Genomic DNA, 27,672 nt, shown 5'->3' with positions numbered 1-27,672 from the left:
CCCTCTGGCCTCTGAAGGGGTTACCTCTCTGCCTGAAGCATCTCTTCCCATCCACGTCCATGGGGTCCCCTCTACCTGTGGGGTGCCTTCCTTGTCCCTCTCAAATAGACAGAAGGGCTGCCATGATGGGATCCTCTTTTCTTTGAGCACCTACCACACAGAGGTCCCATGCTACTGGCTTATCTGCTATAACTCTGGTTTCCTGGGGTATAACTTATACACAGTCAATTTTGCCCCTTCCAAATGCACAGTTGGATGACCTGGCAAGTGTTTCTGATGAGGTTATCCCACCACAATATAGACACAAAACACTTGCTCCTTGACTACACTAAAACCTTGGACTGTATGGATCACAACAAACTGTAGAAAATTCTTAAAGAGATGGGAGCACCTGTCTCCTGAGTTCCTTACTTGTCTCCTGAGAAACCTGTATGTGGGTCAAGAAGTAACAGAACCAGACATGGAACAATGGATTGGTTCAAAATTGGGAAAGGAATATGACAAGGCTGTATACTGTCACCCTGCTTATTTAACTTATATGCAGGACACATCATGTGAAATGCTGGACCGGGTCAATCACAAGCTGGAATCAAGACTGCCAGGAGAAATATCAACAAACTCATATATGCAGATGATACCACTCTAATGGTAGAAAGTGAAAAGGAACTAAAGAGTCTCTTGATGAAGGTTAAAAAGGAGTGTAAAAAAGCTGACTTGAAAGGCAACATTAAAAAAATGAAGATCATGGCATCCAGTCCCATCACTTCATGGCAAACAGAAGGGGAAAATGTGGAAGCAGTAACAGATTTTATTTTCTTGGGCTCCAAAATCACTGTGGATGGTGACTGCAGTCATGAAATTAAAAGGCGCTTGCTACACGAAAGGAAAGCTATGACAAACCTAGACATCATATTAAAAAGCAGAGACATCAGTTTGCCAACAAAGGTTTGATAGTCAAAGCTATGATCTTTCCAGTAGTCATGTACCAATGTAAGAGCTGGACTATAAAGAAGGCTGAGCGCCAAAAAATTGATGCTTTCGAACTATAATGCTGGAGAAGACTCTTGAGAGTCCCTTGGATTGCAAGGAGATCAAATGAGTCAATCCTAAAGGAAATCAAGAATATTCCTTGGGAGGACAGAAGCTGAAGCTGAAGCTCCAATATTTTGGGCACCTGATTCGAAGAGCTGAGTCATTGGAAAAGACCCTGATTCTGGGAAAGGAGGGTGGCAGAGGATGAGATGGTTAGACAGCATCACCGACTCGATGGGCATGAATTTAAGCAAACTACAGGAGATAGTGGAGGACAGAGGAGCCTGACAGGCTATAGTCCATGAGGTCACAGAAAGTCGGACATAACTTAGCAACTAAACATTAGAAGCTAAAGTTCTTTTCTACTCTGAATTACCACAGTTTTTCTTAAAAAAAAAAAAAAAAAAAGGATGCTAAATGCTTTTTCCATATATTTGAGGTGATCATGTGGTTTTTCCCTTTTAGACCACTGACATGGTGAATTACATTAATTTGTTTTAAAATGTGAATCAATCTTGTATTCCTAGGGTAAACAGAATTGGTGGCAATGTGTCACTCTTTTTATATATTGTTGGATTTGATCTGCTAAAATTTTAAGAATTTTTGAGTCTACATTTATGAGGGATATTGACGTGTAGTCTTCTTTATTTGCAATATCTTTGTCTGGTTTTGGTATCAGCATTATTCTGGCATCATAAATTAAGTTGGGAAGTGTTCCCTCATCTCCTATTTTCTCGAAGAGTTTGTGTAGAAGTGGAGTTGTTTATATCTTAAATGTTTGGTAGAATTCACCAGCTACTAGCTACCTAGTCCTAGAGTTTATTTTTGCAGGAAAATGTTTAAGTAAGAATTGAAACTTTATACAGAGCTGTTTGTGTTATCTAATTCTCTTTTAGTGAACTTCAATAGTGAGTGTGATTCAAGAAATTTGTTCATTGATTTCATAAATTCACTGTCATAAAGGTTAATATTCTCTTATTATCCTTATTATTACAGTTTATTTCTGTAGGATCTATAGTGATGTCCCTCTTTCATTTTGGATATTGGTAATTGCGACTGCTCTTTTTTTTTGCCTTCATCAGTCTGGCTAAGGCTTTTCAATTGCTGTTTTGCTCAAAGAACCAGCTTTTGATCTTGTTGATTTTCCTCTATTATTTTTCTGTTTCCAAGTTCATTGGTTTCCATTTTTATCTTTATAGTTTCCTTTTTTCTGCTTACTTTGAATTTATTGTGTTCTTCTTTTTTCGACGCTCTTATGGGTAGCTTATTGCTTAGATTATTGCTTCGAGACCTTTCTTCTTTACCAACGTGTATGCCTAGTGCTATAAATTTCCCTCTAAGCACTGCCTTACCAGTATCCTATAAACTGTGATAAGTTGTACTTTCTTTTCTGTTCAATTAAATTATTTTCTAATTTCTCTTTTGATTTTTTGACCCATACATTATTTTACTTGAAAGTTTACCATTTAATTTCCAATGTTTTGAGTTACATATTAGTGATTTTTAGTTTAATTCTGGTCAGACAATATACTTCACATAACTTTAACTTCTTTTAAATTTGCTAAGATTTGTTTCATGGTCCAGCATGCTCTGTGAATGTTCCATGTACACTTGTAAAAAATGTGTACTCTGCTGATACCAGGAAGATTGTCCAATAAATGTCAAGTAGATCAACTTGGATGATATTGTGATTAAGATTTCTATTAATATATCCTTACTGATTTTCAGTCTACTTGTTCTGTAACTTACAGAGAGGCATATTGAAGTCGCCAACTATGTTTGTGGATTTTTCCATTTCTACTTTACTTTTTGTTTCATGTGTGGGTGTGGGCACATTTATAGTGTTATGTTTTCTTGTAGAATAACACTTTTATTACTATAAAATGTCCCTGTTCATCTCTGGCAATTTTCCTTGTTCTGATGTTCACTTTATATGATGTTAACATCTTTGCCCCAGCTTTCTTTTGATTTGCATTTTCATGGTATAGTTTTCTCTGTTTACTTTCAAACCACCTATGTTTTTATGTTAAATAATTTTTCTTGAGAGACCACATCAGTTTAGTTCAGTTCAGTTGCTCAGTCATGTCCACATAGTTGGGAAATATTTTCTTATACAATCTTATCATCTCTCTTTTCTTTGGGAAGTTGAATTTAAATCTATCATCTTACTATTAATTTTTCAATTTGTGTTATCTGTTCTTTTTAAAATGTTGTCACTATTTTCTTCCTTCTATTGGATTGAGTATTTTTTATGATTCCATCTTACTTCTGTTGTAGTCTTATTGATTATATCTCTCCTTTTAGCTTTTAGTGGTTGCTTAAAACAGGGCTTAAAATATCTAACTTTAATGTATTAAAATCTGTCTTCAGATAATATTAAAGCACTTAACATACAGTGAAATAACTTTACAACAGTATATATGCTCTCATTTCCTCTTTCCATCCTTTGTGCTTTGTTGTCATACATTTACCTTGACATGCTATAAACCCCACGAAACAGTGTTATAATCTTTGTTTCACATGGTCTATTTGTAATCTTTATTGAGATATAATTCACCTGCATAAGATTCACCCATTTAAAGTGCACACACAATTCCAAAGGCCAGAGGTTCTCAAACCATGTCAGAATCACATGGAGGGCTCATTAAAAGCAGACACAGTTATTTTCAGTATTACCACTCCAATGCGTTAGCTTCTACTTTGTACATTAATATTCTCAAGCCAGTTTAAAATTAAAGCATGTACCTTCAAAAAAAAAAAAAAAAAAAAAGCAGATGGGCTGACCCCTCCCTCACCCTAGAGTTTCTGATCCAGCAAATCTGGGATGGGGCCTGAGACTCTGCATTTCTAACAAGTTCCCAGGGATGCTGATGCTCTTGGCCTGGGGCCATGCACCCAACCTGTGAGAATCACTGCTATAAAAAAAATTACAAACACAGGTTATCAACCTAACTTGAATGATGATATAGCATCCATATTGGGAAGATGGGGAGAGATGGGTTGGAGTTTAAAGGCAAAATCCTGATGGCCAGTAAGTGGTCTGATCCAGTGGGTCTGTGGGAACCTGACACCTGACTGTGACAGAGAAATGGCATGCTCCGGTGACAGCAGTCAGCACCATCTGTTTGGCCAAGGCAAGCCTGCAATTCTAACCCAACAATTACTTTTAATGAATGAATGCATCTTCTTCCTCCTTTTCCCCTGATGTGGTCCATCTCCTCTTCAAGCAAACCTGACATGGGGAAAGCTAAATCTACCCAAAATATTAGTTAGCCAATGAATATCTGTTTTTCCAAACTTTTTTTTTTTTTTAAGCCTTACCAACATAGCAAATCTAAACACTTCCTTTAAAAACAGACTCCAGGGTATACTGAAGACAGGCAGCATGGTGACAGAAGTTCATCTCACACTACCATTTGGTGGCAAACTGAGGAGTCCCCTTGAGGGTAAGAAGCAGGCATCAGCATCTTGGGAAGGGCCTGGCTCATCATCTGAGCAGGTGCCTCTCAGATGGCACAGCTCCTCTCACCCCTGTCTTCAGAGCCCAGTTCATAACCTGCTGCACCCTCTTCCTCCCCCAATTCTCATAACTCACCTAGAGCCTTTTTATCCAGAGCCCCCCCAAATCTTCCCTCTCCCTTCTCGCAGCTGTCACTCTCCCACATCTGGGGATAGTGTTTCCCTCCCAGCTCCAATTCTGCATCTTGGGACAGAGGGAGGGGGCAACGGGGCAGTCTTGGTGGTTCGGTCAGTGGAACAGGATTGAAAAGTCACAAAACTCCTAGGAGAGACAAAAAAGTGTCACATCCCCTTGTGGCCTACATTACAGACTGAGGAGCTTCCAGAAGCTGTGGGTCACGAGAGTCAACCCACCCTCAGTAAGAAGTGAGCCAGGCAGCAGTTCAACTGTGGAAAGAATTCGGTGAGCAAGTTTCACTTCGCTGCAATAAAGAAGCCTGACTGCGTCCTGATGGTGACTGGCCTTGGCGGGAGGAGTAGAAGCGGGGTATGAGGGTATATGCCCGGGCTGCCTGGGGCACACAGTGCCAGGATGAAGAACTGACCTCCCTGCTCCCAGGGTAACTGTAGAACATGGCGCTTCCTGTCAAGCTAGTATTCTGATTTCCATGGACTCACGTGGCAAGAAAAACAAGTTCATTTGCCAATGGAGAATGAGGCTGGGGAGAGGGGAGAGGAAAATAGGGGAAGAGGAAATTCCACAAGTTACAAAAAGTTGGACCCCTTCATCCCTCAATAAATAGTGTTTTAATTTGTTGTGATTAATGCAACGTTTCGTTTAGTTATGAAAGCTGGGCACACGGTATGTGTGGTTTGGCAAATGCATTTAACTTAGCCCCCTCTTAATCCACTCCCACTTTCTCCTTTTCTCCCCAGCACCCCTCTCCTTTTAACCCAGATGAGTGAAGGAATAAATTAGTCCGGAAATGTTTCTGCTCCAATAAAACATTATCACCTGTCAATCACCAGATAAGTACAGGGAAGGCCTCTCCTTTGCTTTGCCATTCCTATGGCCTCAGAAAATCTCACCCAGTTCCAAAATTAGACCTTCTTTGCCACATGGGAACAAGCCACTCCCCATTCTGCCAGAGCTTTTAGGGCCATGCCTGAGAACCCATCATTTCATCATCCATGGTTCACATAACATATCTCATGTAACATCTGTTTGGATCTGACTCTTTTTTTCCAAAACCACTTTCTACCCAAACTTACTACAAAAGCAGATGAGTAAGCAAGACAATGTGCTGGTCATTTGAGAGTTTTGATAGATGCTCAGATGGCCTTTGGGCTGGAAGGTCATGGAATGACCTCCAGCAGGCAGCTCAGAAGCCCACCAGGGGTCAGAGATGCAGTGACAGCAGTACAACATGTCCCCACCTTAATATTTCCCTCAGCTATTGTCTTAAGTTCCAAGTTCAAGACATTTTGGAGCAGGATGTGCTCTCCTAGTGTGTGGGTGAGAGAGTGACATGTGGACCCCCTGCACTGATTCAGGGCACACTGCCTCCACTGCCCCAGGTTCTGTTGGAGACGGTTCTGGCAGTGTTGGGAGGGTACAGCACAGGCCTGGGCTTGCCCCTTGGCGTGCCAGAACAAACCTCCTTCTTCAGTGCTTCTGCACCTTGAATGACAGGACACCAGCTCCTCAGCTGGCTTCCTTGATGGCCCGGGTCCATTCATCATGTTCTCTTAACTGCATCTCTGGGTCCTCAGAGAGAAATACCAGCTGTGTCAGTTCACCCGAAGACAAGCGCACCCGGGGTGGAGCACAGGTGGCCCTTCGTGATGACACAAGTACTAGTGCAGCCTGGTCCTCAAAACAAAGGATCACCAGCAACTGTGAGCAGCTGACAAGATGCATCTAGTTCCGGGCGCCAGACATTCCCAGCCCACCAAGCACAGACCCGCTCACCCTCGGGCATCAGGGAGGCAGCCTCAGTAGCAGGAAGGGGGTGCATCTCTCAAAGGAAGACAGGCTCTGTTTCACTCCCAACTCCACCACTTCCCAGCTGCCTGGTCCCCTCGTGATCAGGAAACATACTCTGTATGGTTTTAATCTTCTTAAATTTATTGAGGTCTATTTTATTGTCCAGAACCTAGTCCATCTGGATGAATTTTCCATGTGTGTTCTACTGTTGTTGAGTGGAATGTTCTGTAAATGCCAATCAGGTAAAGTTAATGATGATGTTTTCCAAGTGCTCTGCGTTGTCACTGATTTTCTACTTGTTGGGGGAGGGGGCTGTGATGCTTCTGGGTGTGTCTGCTTTGCTGGGGTACAATCTCCAGTCTCTCAGTCAGATGCTCATCTGGGTGCTGCTCAGAAGAGATTTTGCAGATGTGATTACAGACCCTAATCAGTTGAACTTTAAGTAGAGGAGATGATTCTGAGTGGGCCTGACTTAATTGGTCAGAAGACCTTAATACCTGGGCTGAGGCTTCTCCAGGGAAAGAATAAATTCCTCCTGTGAACAACAGCATTGGCTGTGTCTGCACACACATCAAGTTATACTTACTTTGCAGCCACCACAACTGCATGATGGACTTCTCATCTGCTTGATACAAACACACCTTCTGCAGGTTCTGCTCCTCTGGCTGAACCCTGACTGAGCCCAGGGTACTGAAATTACTGGTGATAATTGTGATTTCTCTGTTTCTCCTTGCAGCTCTATTAGTTTTCACATCATATGTCTTGAAGCTGTTAGTATACACATTCAACATTTGTGTCCTGATGAACTGATGCCTTTATCTTGGTGACAGACTTCTATGTACCTGGAAATACTCTTTGATATGAAATCTACCTTGTCTGGTGCCAGTATGGCCACTGTGGCTTTCTACTGGTTCATGTTAGCAAGGCACATCTCTTCCCCTCCTCTTACTTTTAGCCTATTTGCGGCTTCCTCTGTACTTCCTTTGCTGCACTTCTCTGCAGGCAGCATTTATTTGGGTCCTGCTTCTGTATCCCACCTTGCAATCTCTGTCTTCACTTTAAATGCTAGCCTATTTATGTTTAATGTAATTATGAAACAGTTGGGTTTAAATCTTTCTTTGTGTTTTGGGTTTCTGCTTGTCCCATCTCTTTCTTATTGTCAAGCCTTCTTTGAGATTGATTGAGGGTTTTATTTTAATGATTCTCCTTTATCCCCACTATCAGCTTATTAGTTATACAGTAATTTTTTATTTTTACTGGATGTTCTAGAGTTTATAATATACTTCTTTAACTTATCACAACCTCCCTTCATATGCTATTATTCCATATCACAGATGGTGTAAGAATCACTGAAAAATATACTTCTATGTCTCCCTCCCATTCTTTGTGCTATTATTGTCAGAGATTTTACTTCCTTGCAAACTATAAACCCCAAAATACACTGCTATTATTCTTTATTTAAATGGTGAAATATCATTGCAAGAAATGTAAAAATAAGAAAAATGCATTTTACATTTATCTATTTAATTACTGGGCTTCCCAGGTGGTTCAGTGGTAAGAATCTACCTGCCAATGCAGGAGATGTGGGTTCAATCCCTGAGTTGGGAAGATCCCCTGGAGAAGAATATAATATGGCAACCCACTCCAGTTTTCTTGTCTGGGAAATCCCACGGACAGAGGAACCTGGCAGGCTATAGTCCATGGGGTTGCAAAAGAGACACAACTTAGCAACTAAACAATGACAATTAAATTACTAAATTACTATTACTGGTCCACTCCACAGATTTGTGTAGGTCTAAATTCCCATTTGGAATTTTTTTTCCTGCTAGAAGAACCTCCTTTAACACTTGCTGTAAATCAGACTTGCTGACAGTGAACTCTATTGGTTTTGGTTTGTCTGAAATAGTCTTCATTTTATTTCTAATTTTGAACCATATTTTCATTGGCTAGTAAAATCACTTTGATGGCCCCCTCCTCCACCAGCATTTAGCACTTAAAAGATGCTTCTCCATTGTTTTCTGGCTTGCATGGTTTCTGGCAAGGGGTCTGCTGTCCCTCATATGGTTCTGCTCCTCTGTCCACAATGTGTCATTTTTATCTGGCTGCTTCTAAGATTTCTTTTTATTACTGGTTTTCAGCAATTTGTTTATAATGTGTCTTGATGTGGCTTTCTCAGTGTTTACTCCACACAGGGTTTGTTTGGCTCCTTGAATCTGTGAGTGTCTAGTTTCCATTGAATTCAGAAAGCTTTTGGCTGCTATTTCTTCAAAACAGGTTTTATCCCTGCCTCTCTCTTGTTTCTAGAACTCCAATTACAAACATGCTAGATGACTGGATATTAGCTCACGGGTCACCACGGTTCTGTTATTTTGTTTTTAAAGTCTTTTTTCTCTCTGCTCAAATTTGAATCGTTCTATGGCTTCAAACTTGCTGATCTTTAATTCTACAGTGTTGACTCTGCTGTGAATTCTATCCAGCATATTTTTCATTTCAGATATTGAATTTTCAACTGAAAGTTCCACTGTGACTTCTTTGTATCTTTCATTTTGCTTCTTATTATTTATTGTTCTTCCCTCTTGAATGTATAGAACATATTTTTAGTAGCTGTTTCAACATCCTTGTCTGTGAATTCCATCATCTATGTCACATCTGGGTATCTTTTTACTGATTGACTTTCCCCCAAGATTTTGGGTGAATTTTCTGCTTTTTCTGCATGCATGGTTAATTTTGATCAAACGCCAGACATTGTCAATGTTCACTGTTACTTTCTGGCTTTTGCGGTGCTCCTTTAAAAAGTCTTGAATTTTATTCTGGTGTGCACTTCTGAGTTATTTGGAATTAGTTAGACTCTTATGAGGCCTCTTTTAAAATGTTGTTAGGGTGGGTCCAGAACAGACTTAGGCTAAAACTAATTCACCACCATTATTCAGAAAATACTCATGAGGATTCTACTAATGCCCAATGTATCCTAAGATCTTCCCACCCTGGCTGATATAAACACAAGCTACCCTCAGCCCTGTGTGAGCTCCAAGGACTGTTCTGCCTGCCTCTCTGGGCAGCAATGTCCCCAGCCCCCTTTCCTTCCCTCACATACGTGCACGCATCAGCCGTGCCCTGGTGGAGCCTCTCTGGAACTCCCTCCACCCAGACCTCTGCCCTCCAAGTCTTGCTAGTCTGCCCTCTCTCTCCTCCACACAATGAGACCACCCCTCTCTCACACGTTCCCTCCCCGCAGTGAGCTGGTACAGTCATAAGCCCTGTTTCTCCCTTTCACTGCCTAACGTCAGTGTGTGACAGCTGTGCTTGGTGTTTTCCATCCAGCTTTCTGGTCATTTATGGCAGGAGGGTAATTCCCATGTCTGTTACTTCATACTGGCCAGAATCAGATGTCAAAAACCAAAAGTCAGTAACATTTTCAGAAGATGTTTCTGGTCTAATGTTTGTTGTTTTTTTCCTGGAAGCTAAAGCCTTCTTTTATTGACAGAATCTACACAACATGTGAGGCAGAGCTGGCCACAAGGTCCCAACATAGCACATTCTGACATTCAAAATAGACTTATTTAAATGTGGCTCCTTTTGATTCCTACAGCTTTATACTATGATGACTATCTGTACACAGGGATTCTAAACTGAAACAACCTTACTCACATCGTCATCATTACTCAATTTTTGGAGACTAACAGCTTGGTTCAATTTTTTTAAAAGGTAATAGATTCTCGACTAGGCCTGATACTTAGTTGACTCTTTTTTTTTTTTTTTTTTTTTTTTGGTCTAATGTTTTTTATTTCCACATTTTAAGTAGAACCCCTAAAATCCATTCCCCTCCACGGTCATTATCAGTTCATCAAATAATAAAAAGGACACAGTCTCACAATAAAGAGCATTTCTCCCCCAAATAGGACAGCTGTGGGTCTTACACCAGTTTCTAAACTTTCTGCAGTTTCCTTATTTAACCACAGACTTGAGCGTTTTCCTAGGCTGACACTGAGGACAGTACTGATTAGAGATGATGGCGATATCATGCCGGGAATAGGAGTTGGGAACGTGGCTGCTATTATTAGTGTGTGTATCTGAAGCAGAAGTTGTAGCCTGATCTTCCAGTGCATTGTCCCGGCAGAATCAAGGGCAGATGTCCTGCTCGGGGAGCTGGGGTGACAGAGCAACAGGTGCTCGTCGCTGAGCTCCCGGCTCGCTCCACACCCCTCTAGGTGTCCCCAGGTCAGCACTTCACATCAACGTCATAGTGAATTTTCAGAGGGATCCTGCAGCAAGCGGGAGGTGGGCCCAAGGCCAGGAGAGATGGTGCCAGGGTGAACCGGGCCTGCCTACCACCTGGACAGGGTGGTTCCTGAACACCAGCTGTTGGCATACCTTCCTCAAACATTGGCCAAATCTCCACAGTACCCACCTGTCATTCACTTCACATGTGTCTTTAAAATCACTTCATTTCTAAAAATATTTAAAGCTATTCTAAAAGAAATTTCTGTCACTCCCATCAGTGAGAAATCAGTATCATTTGTTTCTTTGGAAAAAAAAAAAAAAACCCTCAGGGCCCCATGAAAATAATACACTCTCATTAAATTCTAGCCAGATGCTCCTGCTTTCTGGAGGCTTTCTTTCTTTATTAAGAAGAGAGCCCAGCAACTTCTGGAGAGGTACTGGGTCATAATAATACCTAACTCAGAGGGCTTCCCTAGGGGTCCAGTGGTTAAGAATCCACCTGCCAATGTAGAGGACATGGGTTCAATCCCTGGTCTGAGAACTAAGATCCCACATGCCACGGAGCAACTAAGCCCAGGCACCCCAACTACTGAGCCTGTGCTCTAGAACCTGCAAGCTGCAACTACTGAAGCCTAAGCACCCTAGAGCCTGTGTTCTGCAATGAGAGGCCATCCTTGTTGAGAAGCCCACGAACAGTGATTAGAAAGTAGCCCCTGCTCACCATAGCTAGAGAAAGCCTGTGCACATCAACGAAGACCTAGTATAATAAAAAATTAAAATATTTTAAAAAATTACCTAAGACTTTCTCTTAGATATGACTGGAAACTTTGAAAAAGATTCTGCAGTGCTATATGTGATATATGTGGCTATAATTTGATAGAAGATGAAACCTAAGTGGAGAGAAGGCGGAGGACCACATGAGACAGCAGAGCTGAGAGGCCTGAGTGAGAGGGAGGCCCTGTTCAAATCGAGGACTTCCACTGGCTCAGGAAGCAAGACCCCAGAGTCCCCAGGGTGGCAGTGTGGGCTGAGGTGTGGCTGAAGTGGGGAGTGCCTTGTGGTGGGTGGCAGTGTGGGCTGAGGTGGGAGTGCCTTGTGGTGCAGCCACTGTGGAACATGTTCTGGCATCCTCCTCACTGTACAACCAGAAATCCCCACAAATCTGTCCAGAGCAGGTGGGCGCAGGGCTGAGATGGACAGACATGCCAGCCCGAGCGCAAGGGCTCCTGGCAGTACTAAGTGCGGCCTGAGAACCAGAATTGCCCAGAGGTCTGCATCAGGTGGACAAGCACATCTGTACCACAGAAAACCACCCGGCCGTCATGAGGACACGATGACAAGCGGCAAGATGACGTGGCTGTGGATGCACAGCCTGTGAAAGAAGACAGACCTAAAGGGGACATGGAATCATCCCATCTCAGTGACATTCCAGAAAAGGCAAAACTGATCTCCAGGGATAGACACCAGGTAGGGGCTGCTGGGGGCTGGTGACGGGAAGGATTGACTACAAAGGGAAATCTCGGGGGTGACAGGACCTTCTGTGTGTTGACTGTGGCAGTGACACAACTGGATGCGTTTGTTACTCAGGACGATGCAGTGAAAAGGGTGATTTCACTGATGAAAGTTATATCCCAATAAGCTCGGCTTAAACAGCAACATACATTGGACAAAAGCCATCTCTTGCTGCAGACATATTAGCATCTCTTCATTACTCTTGGGATAAAACGCAGCTCCCCTCCTCGGCCTCTGAGCTGTGGGGGCCTGGCCTCCTCTTCCCTCTCCTCCCAGTCCTCAGGGCTCCTGCACACTCTGTTCCCCGTCCCAAATGCTCTCCCTACACCCTTCCCACATCCTTTCTTTCCAAGCTTCAGACCCTCATTCCCACCACCTACCAGAAGAGGCTCCGGTCTTGTATTCACGGGTCTTTCCCTCCATCACAAGTTGCAATCACACCCCCGCTCAGCTGCGTGCCTGATAGGTAACTATCTCCCCATGAAGGACACGACATCTCTGTCTCATCACTGATGCTGGTCCTTGCTACAGAGCTCGTCACACAGTGCATATTCACTAAGTTCCCAAATAAGAGAATGAATGAATGAACAACTAAGTTCCGGAGAAAGGAAACACACAGAGTAACTTCTCTGCACTCTATTCTTTGGTGAAAGAATATTCTATTGAAAAGGACGCTGGGCAAGGTAACACAGCCACCCTTCCTGGGCTGTCGCAGACCAGCAGAAGGGCAGGTGACACAGAATCCTACCTGTCACGGCACAGGTCCCAGGTTCCCGGCTCAGAGCTTATTGTCGGCCTGAAAAGTAGGAGGGGAAAAAAAAACCCATTAACCACTTTGTTGGAGTCCAGTCTTTCCCAACTGCCTGCTCTGCCCAGCCTAAAACTGGCAAAAAGCATTTGCCCAAGCCTGGTGCCTGCTTCAATACCAGGGTGTCTGAGTTTCGGACCAAACATCAGTCTTTTGAAGCTGAGGTTCTGTTAAGGCCTGGCTCAAACAACAGGGTCAGTGAAAGGTTTATGAAAAGGATTTGAGAGGCTCCCTGTGCGCCAATTAGCTCTTACAAAACGGTGTTTTGATGAGCACCGTGCTGATGAATCAGCTCCACGTGGCTCCCTTCCCCTGGAAACACCCTTGGGCCTGAGGATGAAGGCGGGTCGTGGGGAGAGGTGGGGGCCCCACTGCAGTACAGGTTTTGCCAGATTCATGGTGGAGGGAGGGGGTGAACATTTGAACACATCTGGCTGATATAAAACACGGCTGGAATCATCCTTCCTTGAAGCAAATATTATTCTCATTAAAACACAGATCATCTGTTGGGAGGAGCCGAAGTGGAGGAGGGCGGCACTCATTTGGTTATATGCAGCCGTGCTTAGGGGGTAGATGCGGGGAATGGAGGCCCCAGCGCCACCTCCACCCCAAGTTTGGTCCCTGCCCAGCAAGGCTCCTTTCACTAGCCAGTGAGCAACCAGGGTCCTGGCTCCGCCCTTCCAGCTGGGTCTCTGGGCTGCTCTCTTGCTGGAAGCCACCTTCCTGATTCTCTACCAGGTCCTGAGCAGGTGCTCTCAACTCAGAGACATTCCGCTGTGTGAGGGCCGTGATGTGTGTTCCCTGGTCAAATGCCAGCATTGACGCTGCATGAATGGGGTAGATGTGGTGACTACCTGCAACCAGTCAGCTCCAAGTAAGGGAGGTTACTCTTCGTAAGGCAGGTTGGCCCCATTCACCCAGCTGGAGTTCTTATGAGCAAAAACTGAGGTTTCCCAGAAAAGAAAAAATTCTGCCTCGCAACTGGACAGAACAAACACCCTGTTCTACACCATAACAGCCACCCTTCCAGGACTTCCAGCCTGTTGACCTCCCCTACAGATTTTGACCTGTGAATCCCATGGTCCTTATGATAAAATGTATCTGTTGCTCTCTCTGCAGATAGAACAGATAGCTAGATAGACAGACAGACTCTATAACTGATAGATATCAATAGATGACAGATATCCTCTTGGTTCCACATTTCTGGGGAACCCTGGGTGATCTGTCCATCCCCCAGAGCTAGCCCTTGAAAACCCCTCACCCACATGGCAGTACAGACTGGTGGTTATAATGGCACCTCTGGTTTATATGAAGCTCTGGAACAGACAAAATTTTTGTCAGTGATGACAAAAATCAGGACAGTGGCCGCCTCAGTAGGGTGTGGGCAAGGACTGACTGAGAAGGGGGCACTTCCTGCAGGGGATGAGAAATTCCCCGTGTTGATGGGGAGGGGCTTACAGGAGTCTGTTTGTGTTAAAACTCAGTAAAAGGTACACCTAACATTTGTACATTTCACTGCATGGAAAGTTTACTTAAAAACATAAATATTGAATTATAGTTGGCAGAACATGCACTCAACTACTTAGGGGCCAAGTATACTGGTGTCTGCAGTGGCTGTGTGAAATGCACACAAAAGTAAGGTGGATCCACAGATGGAGAGAGGGGTGGAGAGCTGGACAGACAGCTGACAAAGAGACTGTAGTTCGATGTAAATGGTGGAATCAAGTGGTGGGTATGTGGGTACTTGTGGTACCATGGACCAAGCAGCTGAGGTGTGATGTGGTCAGAAAGCTCGAAGTCTTGAACCTTGAATGCTTCTGAATGCTGAACTCCTGAGTACCTCACTGAGATGGAGGACGGGGAAGCAGACCTCAGCAGCAACATCCTCAGCCCATGACCTTCAACAAGCATCAGGGACATCATGTTGGAGGCCCCTTTGGGACCAGGATGATCTAGACAAGTTACAGTCACCTGGGACAGTGGAAGCCAAGGACTGGGGGAGCACAGACTAGCAGGGGTGTGTGTGTTATGTTGACAGGTGATGGGCTGGAAGTTCCCAGTGGATTTTGAATAAATGGCACAACGAATTTAAAGGGCTCACTTACAGAACAATTAAATGCCACCGTGCGCACTTTATTTACAAAGGATCCACTCCTGTGCCTGGCAGATAAGGATGGCAATTAACCCCAGGGAGAGAGATGATGCCCTGCTGCATCCGCTTTCATTTTAATTCAGCATCAGCTGCATCCCAAGGCTTTGTGATCCAGTCCCTCCACTTCTCACTCGTGCATCGTGACAGCCTGAGCTCCTCTCACGATGCAGAGGATTTCCTGAAGCAGTTATCACTTGCTGGGCAGCATCGTTGATTCCAAGCATATTTCTGTGCCATAGATGTCTCAATTTGGCCAAAGCCTTGTTTTCAGAACGATGTGTGCTCCGCCAGAATTTGAATTTGTGTTATCACTGCAAAAATAAATCACTGTACCTTCAACGGTGAACTTTTTTTTTTTTTTAACGTTGAACTTTTAAACTGAATCAGAGAAAGCCTTTGCATTATTTCCTATGTTGCACACTGCCCCGCTGGCTGGCTGCCTGGGGCTTCAGGCATCCTCAGGCCACTGGTGAGGATGGCACAGTGGCCAGGAACCAGAGGCTGGCAGGTCAGTTCCATGTCTTAAAAATGCATTCCTTTTAAATTTTTAAACCCTTGCTAGATTGTCTTACCACCCAAATCTCCAACCTGATGTTCCCTGTCTTTGCTTCAGAGGAGGGTTAGCGAATGTTAAGAGACAGGACTAGCTGGTGCCTGACCCAGGCTCCCTCCTGGTTACACCACTGTCTGTGACCACAGGCAGAGCCTGCCAGGCTCGCGTCTGTGACGACAAGAGAGCTCTTGCACAATGGGAGACACGAAACAGCCCCTGGAATATGGCAAATAATTTTTAATTATAGGAAGAATGTTAAGATAAATATTTGGAAGTTTTGATGGAATGCAGCTCTGTTTCAAAGGAAAATGAAATGTCGGAGAAACCGGCTCAACTGCTGTTTTCATTCCCAGAAGCCTCGCTGGATGCAGGAACCACGTGGAGAAGACGTTCTCCTGCTCCCTGCGCCCCAGATCACGGTTCCACATTGCTGACTCACCCCTCCTTCCTTGGCCTCTCTTCCGCCCCCCTGAGGCACCAGTCTGTCACCCAGGAGTTCCAAGAACAGTGGGGCAGACACCCACACCCCTCACATGACCAGGACAGGCCTCACAGAGGCCAGCACCCTGCCCCCGGGCAGGGATGGCTGGTCCCTCCTTCTGCAAGTGTCCACAGGGTGTGACCAGACAGCCTAAATGCCCAGCCCAGTGTCACACTGGAAAGCACAGCATCCTTCTGTCAGCTCCAGCCCGAGTGGTCCAGGGCGGCCCGAGGACCAGGCTGTGAGCTCCGGAGACAACTCCCGACAGGCAGGGCAGGGGCAGGGCACCTGCAGAAGAGCAGGATGACTGCATGGATAGCCGACAGGACCAGCTCCCTCGGATGGGGTTAGGCTGGGGAGGCAGCAGATGGCCTCGCTTATCCTGGAGGAGGAAGAAGCCAACACCCTGAGCAGGCGAGGGTGAGACTGGAGAAGTCCTTCGTGGCAGAGGGAAGGGGATCAGAGCAGCAGGGGACCTGGGCCCAGTCTCAGCCTTGATCAGGACGGCAGTCCCCACCCCACGGGGACCTACAGTCACAGAATGATGTTGCTGACTCGGGGGCTGTGGGGGAGAGAGGTATAAGCAGCCAGGACTGGCACTCCATCTCGGGTGCTAGGGGCTCTGGTCAGGGAGGGCTGCTCACAGGAAGGACCTGGGCTCTTCTTCACCAGCCCCACTTCAAACCAAATCAGACTTTCCTGAAGCACCCACCCACTGAGCCATTTCTGATCCCCAAGAGGGTTTGAGTGGTGTGGTCACCAACAGTGGTTTGGGGGACCTCAGGAGGGGGATGAGGGAGGGGGAGACCGAGAGGTGGGCAGTGCCCAGCTTTGAGGGGACAGCACCGGGAACAGCGGTGTAGGGGACAAGTCTCAGCTGCCCCAAGAGCAGCAGCTGAGTTGGAAGAGTACCTCCCAGGAGGACACAATCTAAAGATGTTGCTGGGGTTTTGCTCAGGTTGTAGAATTCGGCACCAAGTGTGGAGTAAGAGAAGCACCCAGAGGTATGATGTGTCCTCATGAAATGATGAGCCCCAGCATGCACCCAAGCTCTCGGTGCTCCATGGACCCAGGGGCACAGAACAGATTGGGAGAAAGAAGGGGCCGTGAGGTGGTGGTCTCAGCTTCAGCCCACAGCCCAAGACAGAGCGATCTGAGTGTGACCCTGAGCTGGAGCCGACTGCAGACAACACCTGTGGGCTGGCTGCCTGGTGCCCAGGCAACTTCTCAGGGGAATCAAGGAGCTGGAGGATGAGCCAGCCCTGCAGGGGTAGGAGAGTCTGTGCGGGCAACAGGGGCCCAGCAGGGAAACCTGGGCGAAGCGGCCTCCCTGGAAACCACTGCGGGGGCCATGTTTTCTCTGAGCTCTTGTTGCTTTGTTACCAAGGACGTTCTGTTCCAGCTCCCTACCCCTCACCTGAGATCATCGTCCATCTTTGCGAAAAATCAGAGTAATTCTTTCCATCCCCGCTGGCCAGGTTGGGTGTATGCAGGCCAGGTCATGTTGGCATGGCAACAAGACAGGCCGGGAGGAGGGAAGCGCTACCTCAATGCTCAGCAATGGCTGTGCTGCCCCCTCCTCCAAGCCTGGGCCTCTTCCAGGGGTGAACGCCCAGCTCCTGTGTCCACACCATCATCGATGCTCTGCGTGCCTGCTGGGTGCCAGGCCACATATGGGAAGGTCCTTCCCTGAACCTTCGTGATCTCAACATGATGCAGGCATTCATTTTTAAGTGCATTTATTTACTTTCGGCTGTGCTGGGTCTTTGTTGCTGCAAGGGCTTTTCTCTAGTTGTGGCAAGTAGAGGGCTACTCTCTAGTCGCGGTATACAAGCTTCTCACTGCAGAGGCTTCTCCTGTTACAGAGCACCGGCTCTAGGCACGCAGGCTTCAGGAGTTGTGGTGCATGGGCTTAGTTGCTCTGCAGCATGTGGGATCTTCCAAGATCAGGAATCAAACCCATGTCTCCTGCCTTGATGGGGGGATTCTTTACTACTGAGCCACCAGGGAAGCCTCAGGCATTCATTTCATTCTGAGTCTAAAGATTAAAATCCGACACTAGACCTTCACGTGTATGTTCAATTGGTTTTCAACAAGGATGCCAAGATCATTAAATGAGGAAAGGACAGCCTTTTCAACAAATGGTGCTTCCAACCAGACACCCACATGGAAAAGGATGAAGTCGGACCCCCTACGAAACAGCATATACAAAAATTAACTCTAAAAGACTCAAAGATCTAAACGGAAGAGTTAAAACTGTAAGTCTTAGAAGAAAGTAAAGGTGTGAATCTTTGTGACCTTGGATTAGACAACGATTTCTTAGATATGACACCAAAAGCACAGCAAGCAAGTTAAAAAACAGGTGATCAAAATTAATAATTTTGTGATACAAAGGACATCATCAAGAACGTGAAAGGCAAGGCATGAGAGGAAATATTTGGAAATCATATACCTGATCTAGAATATATAAAGAATCCCTAAATTCAAATAATAAAAAGACAAAGAAAATATACAAATGGGCAAGAAGCACATGAAAAAGATGTCTTCTTTCACTAGCTGTCAGGGAATTGCCACAAGATACCACTCCCTTCTCTTTATAATGGTTATAGTCAAAAAGATAGAGAACCGGAAGCGTTGGTGAGAATGGGGGAGAATTAGAAACCTCATACATTACTGTTCCAGAAGCTCCTCAAAAGATTAAACACAGAGTTACCCTCTGACCCAGCAATTCCACTCCTGGATATATACCCAGGAGAAGTGAGAACAACTCCACACCAAAAATATGTAACGTTTGTTGCAGCATTATTCATAATAGGTGAATAACCAAAACAATCAAAATGCCCACCAAATTAATGGATAAGCAAAATGGAGTCCATCTGTACAACGGAATTTCACTCAGTCAAACAAAAGAATGACACAGGCTTCATCAGCACGGTGCACCTTGAGAACATCATGCTAACTGAATGCTACTGCTAAGTCACTTCAATCGTGTCCGACTCTGTGCAACCCCATCCCTGGGATTCTCCAGGCAAAAACACTGGAATGGGTTGCCATTTCCTTCTCCAATGCATAAAAGTGAAAAATGAAAGTGAAGTCACTCAGTTGTGTCTGACTCTTCGCGATCCCATGGCCTGCAGCCTACCAGGCTCCTCCGCCCATGGGATTTTCCAGGCAAGAGCACTGGAGTGGGGTGCCATTGCCTTCTCCGGCTAACTGAATGACACACATACAAAAGACCACATGCGATTCGATTCCGTTTATATGAAAGGTCCAAAACAGGCAAATCCATAGAGACAGAAAGTAGATTCATAGTTGCCAGGGCCTGGGGAGTGACTGCTGATGGGGACAAGTTTTCCCTTTGGGATGACAAAATGCTTCTGAAATTGACTGTGGTGATGGCTGCACAACTCTGTGAATACACAACAAACCATTTAATTGTATACTTGAAACAGGTGAATTGTACAGTGCGTGAATTATATCTCCATGAGGCTATATCAAGAACTGAGGCCCAGTACAGTAATCAACAGACCATGTTCCACACAAAGGGCAGAGGCAGGACTTGCACTCAGGCCCTTCAGGTCAAAGCTCTTCACCTCCTGCTCTGTCGCCTCCTGTATACTTACGCCTTTGAGTAAGTTCTCTAACTCTGGACTTCCTCATCACCAATCATCTAGCCCCATGTGCTATTCAATCCATGGTCCACAAGTGTGACCACATGTGAGCTGTAGAAGTGAAAACCACAGAAACTCAGGGGCACTGTTGTAAAAGCGTCTTTAAAAATCACTGAGTCAGCCTCCCATCTCCTCCTGGAGATTTTCTCTTTGTGTCCTCAGTGGGATCATCCACCATCCCATGAGGTAAGCCCTCCACCTCACTTGCCACCATGTTGCACTGTTTAGCAGGACCAGTCATTCTGGAACTCAAACCCTGATGAGGTAGCAATGACAATGGCATTCCAAACACTCTAGCTGCCTGCCAGAAGCTGACATAAATCCTCTCATGGAGGAAGATGACATTGTCCTAGGCCTTGAGTTTTCTCTATATTGTTTCATTTACAATAACCAGCATCATCAAAAGTAATCTGGCATTTAAGGAGATGGGACAACATGATCAAAAATCAAGAGAAACTACAGGCAATAGAAATAGAGCCATAGAAGATGGAAAATAAGTTATTCAAATAATGAAGTTTCAATAATCCCTTAAAATATTGAAAGAAATAAAAGACATGATTGAGAATTTTGGTATAATAAAGAATCAAAGAAAAGTTCTAGAACTAACAAATAGAATAACTGGAATTTAGAACTTAATAATTAGCTCTAACTAAAGAAAGAATTAGTAAGTTGGAAGATAAATCAAAAGAAATTTTGCAGATGAAAATAATTATTTTAGCTATTCTAGTGAGTGTATACTGGTACTCGTTATGGTTAAAATTTGCATTTCCCTAATAGCTAATGACATTGAGCACCTTTTCATATGCTTATTGGTCATCTGGAGATTGTTTTAATGCAGTGCCTATTCAAAACTTCTGGGTATTTAAAAAATTAGGTTATCTGTCTTTTTTAGAAATACTAATATTTATTAGACTTTGACAACTCTAAAAGAGTCCTTTAATCTCTATGATAACCTAAAAGAACAACAAAGGTGCTTATCGAGCTAACAAAGGGGAGTATAAAAATATTATAAAGTTTATAAAGGCAAGAAAGGAGAGAAAAAACAACACAGAATAATCAGGATAAATTAAAAACACACAGTAACTTAGATTGGAATGTTAGATGAAACCCCTAATACATCAGTTATAACATGAAATGTACACAGACTAAATGGTCAAACTGAAAGACAAAGATGGTATCTTTTGTCAATGGAAAAATATAACTTTTCATCCAAATAAATGACTTTCTTACAAGCATGTTTTTGATCTTTGTCCATCTCTCATTGTCACTACACAGGGAGAAGCAACCTGCAAATGTGCTCTCATTTAGCTGGGAACATCTGATGATTATCGCTGATAGACTGTTTTGCTTTGCTACTAAAAAGTTATTTCATTCAGCTAGACAAATTCCCTTTCTAAAAGGAAGGTTATTGCTTCTACTTGTCAAGATCATTTAAATAATGTGTTTTTAAAATCAGATCTGACATTCTTGCAATTTCCCTTTATAGTTTCCACACCTTAGTCTATCCTTGCCTCTGGAATAGTGGTTAATGTCTCAAGTTCTGCCTGAGTTTTGAGTGCTGACACTTAGTCCAGACGTGGGACTCAGCTCAGGTTGAAGAATTCATTTCATCCCCCTGCACCTCTGTTTCCTCATCTGTAAAATGGGATAATGGTCCCTACCTCAAAGGGTCATTGAGGGGATTAAATAACCAAAAGCACACATCACACTTAATGAACACAGTAATTACTATGACTATAATGTGGTAATTTTATTAGTGCTACCCCTCCCCTTCTTGATCTGGTCATTTCCTCCCCATCTCCTGTCAAGGTTCTGTTCAGAAACTACTGGGAATTCCCTGGCAAGCCAGAGGTTAGGACTCCAGCCTTTTACTGAAGTGGGTGTAGATTCAATCCCAGGTCAGGCAACCAAGATCCCACAAGCCACACAGCCCAAAAAATAAATGAGAAACTACTCCTCCTGGCGACCCCTGCCCGGCCAATCACCCCACCTCACGCACACACAAACGACAGCTCTGACCCTCACAGTTCTGTGCTGCAGACAGGAGTCTAGAGGAACATAATTCACCCACATTGGAAGCAAAAGACCCACAGGGGTGAGAAAGGGATGATATATTTTCCTTCTCCCTTGATTCAGTGCCATGGAGTCACATCTTACGTGTGAGACTGTAAAGTCAAGTCACAGCTGGGTAGTCAAAGTGTCCCTTGACACATGTGTTTGGTATACACACCCCGGCACCAGGTCTTGCCCACCAAAGGTGGAGACCCACAGGGCCAGGCAAAGAATGGACCAGAGGAAGGTCTACACACCAACCTGTGGGCCTTCAAGCTGCTGGCCTTTGCGGGGGCACCAGCCAACCCCAAGAAGCAACACTAGCAGAGGCAGGGAACGAGCGCCCAAATGCAGGGGCGAGAAGCCCAGGGTCCTGCTCAGCAGCAAGACCTACTTTGCTCTGTCCCCAACCCCCTTCCAGTCCGGTGGCACAAGCAGGGTGGAGCTCAAGGAGAGGACAGGGAGAAGCAGAGCTGCATCCTACGAGGGGAGGGGCCCCTCCTGGGACTCAGCTAGGCGTGCATGGGGGAGGCTGCCGTGCAGATGACTGTGGGGGCCCTGCTGTGTGTCAGGCATCGAATGATCCCGAAAACACTGCGTGGATCAGATGGTCTGTTTCATCCAGTAGATTCCACTGTCCTCCCTGAAAACCGGCGGGGAGTGGATGTTTCCGGGGAGAGGTCTCTCCACCCTTTGTGCCTAGCTCATGCACAGGCTCATCCACGCGTGTGGGCCACACGAGTGGCTAAGGAAAGGGAAGAGCAAACCTGCCCACAGTGAGGTCACAGGAGCACACGTGCCCGCCTCTGAAGACGCGCCTGCCTCCTGCTGCTCTGGGCACCACCTCTGCTCGGGGAACATCACGGTCAGAAACGGCCCTGGCGGCCTCTTCCACATCCAGGCACACAGGAAAGGCACTCTGCTCCATCCGTGCGTCTGCAGTGCCCTGAGCCACCCTCGGTCAGCCATGGTACTCACTGTCACACTCTGGGTCCTGCCATGTCACAAGCCCTAGGCAGTTCTTTCTTAGCCCCTCTCTTACTGGAAAAGGAGGTTGCCCCATGCAGGTGTCCAGGTGCCTCCCTGAATAGGTGCCCAGGTGCCTCTGACCCCCCCCAAGCAGAACCTGCAGCACCCCTACACCCTGGGTCAACAGCACAGGTGAGGCGGGGGGCCTCCCTCATGGCCAGCCCACTGGCCCAACAAGTGATCAGACTCGTCCTCCTAGAGAGTCACCCAGGCCTGTAGGGGCAGAAGTCAGATCTGCCAGCTAGCAGACCACCTGCCGTGCAGAAAATGCACTGCACCACGTGGCCAGGACAGGCAGCCTCCCCTTCTCTTGGCATTAGAACTGCCAGTAAGCAAACTAGAGTCAGGAGGGGCCGTGTGAGCCCATCAGATTAACAGGATCAGAAGGAACTTTGACACATAGTGTCGGCCAAAGTGTAGAGCACCTTGAAAGTGGGCATCTAAACGCACACGCCAACATTTAGACGGCACCTCGGCGCAGCAATCACACTCCTAGGTGTGTGGGCGCAGACGTTGTTGGAAACCTAGTCAGACATGATTACAACCAAGAGGCTCACGGGAAAGGTTTCAGTGCATCCAAGGTGCAGGCTCCAGCCTCCCCTCCCTGCCCATGCATGACGGCGAGAGAGGTCCCGTTTGGGGTAGATTGGGGCTCTCACCCAAGGTTCCAGAAATGGTACTGGCCAACTGGTGCAGTTCCTCTACACTCAGGGTGACGGGAGCTCCAGAACGAAGCCCCTCTGGTGGGATGACCTGGACCTCTCAGGCTCCCCAGTCCCGAGCGGGATGATGGTTTGGCTGCAGGTACCAGTCGGGCCAGGGTAGCGGGGCACCCATAGCACCTGGCGCCTCCCCAGAGAGTGAAACGTAGGAGGCGGCATTTGGAGCAAATCCTCTTGACAGAAACTTGCCCTGGGTCCAAAATCATCAGTGAAAACCCAAATGGTGTAACTCTGGCCACTCGTCAGATGGCTGTCTGTGCAGGAAACGTGCAGCGAGTGTTCACAGCAAGACTGTTCCCAGAGCTGCATGCGGGTCTCCAGATTCCGGGAAAGTGACAGCTTCTCTGGAAGTGAGGTTATTTTCGAGGAAGGGAAGGGATTTATTGATTGCTAAGTACTCTGGTTTTTAAAAAATTCCAAAACCCAAAATTCCATACAGAGATCCAGGTAGAAGTTAATGGTTTTTCCCAAGTAGCATAGACAGTTGGAATAAAGCATTTGGAGGGCGCCTGGCTTCCCTGTGACTCAGTCGGGGCTGGCACTGCCACAGGCCGGGAGGAGGCCCGGAGGAGGCTGGCCGGCAGATCCCCACAGCTCCCCAGGCTCTGGCCACCGCGGCACTGGGAGGAGAAAACACCGGAGAGGGCCAGGACCCTCGGAGACCCTACTAAGACTGGAGAGCCGGCTGAGAGGTTGCATGTTAGCTCCAGAGCAAAGCAGAGCCTAGTGTGGAATTTTAGTCAAGTGGTAACTTTTTTTTAACACATTTAAAAATGAAACCTTTCTCTTGCTCCATTTCTCAGAATCGTTTTGCCATCAACAGCCTAAGCTGCCTGCCCTCTCCCCCTACCACTTCCCCCACTCAGTCCCGGTTTTCCCTAAAGTCAGTTCTCCACTGGGTTCACCCCACTCCCCAGCCCTGCCCCTGAGAGCTGGGGAAGCAGGAGTTTCATTTTTCACAGCATGAGGGTACTGAGAGTAGAGTATGTGTGGTTGGTGCAGGAAACACACCCTCCAGTGCAGACGTGCCCCTGAGCAAGGACGTGTCTCCTGGGTGTCCAGGGTCCCTCGGCTTTGTCCCGAGCAGAAGTGTCTGTGCTTTTGCTGTGGTGAACCCGGGGATGCCCATAGTTAGGTGCCTAAAGTGACATGATGCCTCCTGCCCAGCGTTGGACCCATTTCCCATGAACTGCAGTTTCTGATTCTCGAGTGGCCCTAACGAGGGAGCCCCTGAGAATGTTTAACAGAACTCGAGTGGCCACACAGAGCACATCTGCTGCTGTTGAAGGACAACCCCATGAAGGATGAGGGTGCTCCATGTCAGTGCCAGCGACCACATGGAGGACACTGGGGCTCTGAGCTGACAGACGCACTTGGTTGTAACAAATGACTTAAGCAGAGGCAGATTCAACTCTTGTCCTGCAGGGCAGGTCTTGCCCAGAGTCTGTGTCCCCAGGGACTTTCTAATCCCCCACCTCCACACAGAGTGCGGCACCCAGCATGCAACCAGTTCAAAGCAGGATACTCTGTGGCCAGCTCTGCCTCAGGGCTCCATGGGGGACACTCACACACTTGCAGTGTGCGCTTCACTTTTGTAGGCTGAGTTGTTGCTAAGTTACCAATACATCAGGCTGAATGACATATGACCTTTCTAAACTGACCAAGGTTCCCTGAGCCAGCTGTCAGAACCACTCTACAGGGTGGGGGCAAAGACATGGCTGAAGTTACTGGGGGCAAAATAGATCTCTCCTTCCTTCTTTGTTTTGTTGTTGGATAACAAGAAATCTCCAGACTAATATCCATCATTTTTATAAATATCTTGACAATTAGGTGAGTTTTTTGCTCCATGAATTTCCTTTATCTTACTCAGGAAAGTAAGGCTGGCAGTGAGGCACAGGTGGTGTGGCCTCACTCAGCCTGCCATGTGATGTCAGCCATGGGTGGTGGAGGTGGCACAAAGGCCATGTCACCCACATGCTACGGCCCTGAGCACAGCTTGCCCAGAAGGTCTGCCCTGGACCGACCAGCTGCATTGTGCTCTGGGTTCTGGGAGCTTCGCCCTGCAGGCTTCACTCTGAAGGACGCTGGCTCAGGGATGAAACATCAGGTCTGTGCTCCAGGGATCAGTGAGTCGTGAGCACTTAGTAAAGCAATCTCCTCCTGCGTCTGACACACACCTGCTGGCTGTGACTGCCTCGAGGACTACAGGACTCAGACCCTGCGCATCTGCCCATGGTGTCCCCACTGCCCCATGGAGCAGAGTGCAGCACTCCCTCCCAGGGCTAGCACTTCTGCAGTGGGGCCAATTGATGCTGTTGCCTAAGTTTGGCTTCCACCCAATTAATGCCCTCCCTCCCCACTCCCCACCACCTCGCTTCACTGGGCCCTTTGTTCCTGCTCTGTACTGTGACAGCATGCAGTTGAGGGCCCTGTGTGTCTGTGTGTGCTGGTGTGCCCCACACTGGACTCATGTCCACAGGGCAGTGGGGGCTGGGCCGGGTATGTGACACCCACCATGGAGACATCTACGAGTTGGGTGGGGGTATCCTGGGCCCAGAGAGCCCCAGGGGAGCCCTGGCTGGATTCAGAGTCCTAAAATCCAGGAGAGTAAAGCAACTTCTTCTAGGGCTGGGAGGCAGAGGGGCACATGGTGAATTAGAAATGAATTCTGGATGAACCCCACTGAGGGGACAAGGAGAGCGTTCCCCAGCATCACAGAGCATGTTAACTGTCAGTTAGGCCAAGAATCCAACTCCATCAAAAAAATTAAATTACAATTTCCACATGATCCAGCATTTCATTTCTAGGTACACACCCAAAAGAACTGAAAGCAGGGTGTCAAAGAGAGGTTTGAACACCCCTGTTCACAGCAGCATTATTCATAATAGCCAAGAGGTGGAAGAAGTCAAGTGTCCATTGATGGGTGATGATAAATTGTGGTCCATCCATGCAGAGGAATATTATTCAGCTTCAAAAAGGAAGGAAATCCTGACACATGTTACAACATGGACAAACCTTGACATTATGCTTAATGAAACAAGCCAGTCTTACAGGACAAATCCTGTATGATTCCACTTATATAAACAAATTCAGAGAGACTGAGAGTAGCTTCTGCAGCTGGGGGAGGGGGCCGTGAGTGTGTGTTTACTGGGGAACAGAGCACCATTTTGGGAAGATGACAAAGTTCTGTGGATGGTGGTGGTGGTGGGTGCACAACAAGGTGAATGTACCTGATGCCTCAGGCAAATTTTATGGTGTGTGTATTTTACTACAGTAAAAATGAAAACATAAATAAACCAACAGCCCAGACAGAGGCCTCCCACCGCAGTTGGGCTCATTGGCCTCTCCCGAGGACTTCAGGTTCCAAACACGGAACCCACAGCTCCCACACAGGCCCCACCCTGCTGTCATGAACCTGCTCACGTGGGGAGCTGGGCGGAATTTCTGCTGTGTGGTCAGAGGGCCACCTATAGCAGAGTTGTCTGGGGGCCGATTTACAATGCAGATTCCTGGGCACTGTTCCAGGCTCTGAATAGATCTCAGGGTAAGAGGGGTGCAATTACTTGTATTTTAGGTTATTGTGGCCACATGGACGTGAAAACAGCACAGAGGGCAGGTCAGTCCTTCACCCAGAGGCCGTGGATCGTGCTTCAGAATGTTGATTCACAAACCAAAACACAGCAGAAAGCTCCGATTGAATTTCAGAGAGGAAAGCTGCTTGAAATTGATTTTCACAAGTATTTATTATAATATTTCATGCCCCCAGATCTCCACACTGTAACAAGCTGTATAAAAAAGTGTTAGTCTAGAGGTGACCCACAAACAGCCATGAATCCAGAGAATTTACAGAAGCATGGAGTTTCACAAGAGGGACCAATAAACTTTGCCTTCACACTTGCTGGGAGGTTGCCCAGGCAGCCGGTGCAAAACTGGGGTCGGCGAAGACCCTGAGAATCCTGGTCCCTGGGGGGCCCATGTGCTGCCCCCCAGGCT

General features: G+C 46.4%; 1 protein-coding gene across 1 annotated transcript in view; it reads right to left on the bottom strand.

Moving 5' to 3' along the window:
- The window catches only part of ZNF469 (zinc finger protein 469), a 239,812-nt gene that overhangs the window by 184,012 nt on the left and 28,128 nt on the right, over window positions 1-27,672 (bottom strand). The window contains exon 2 of the mRNA XM_065925172.1: window positions 12,960-13,007. The gene's annotated coding sequence lies outside the window, so the exon portion shown is untranslated. The remainder of the gene's footprint in view (window positions 1-12,959; window positions 13,008-27,672) is intronic.

The sequence above is a fragment of the Muntiacus reevesi genome, chromosome 2 (assembly GCF_963930625.1).
Source record: "Muntiacus reevesi chromosome 2, mMunRee1.1, whole genome shotgun sequence".
NCBI lineage: Eukaryota > Metazoa > Chordata > Mammalia > Artiodactyla > Cervidae > Muntiacus > Muntiacus reevesi.
This window is presented reverse-complemented; position numbering and strand designations above follow the sequence as displayed.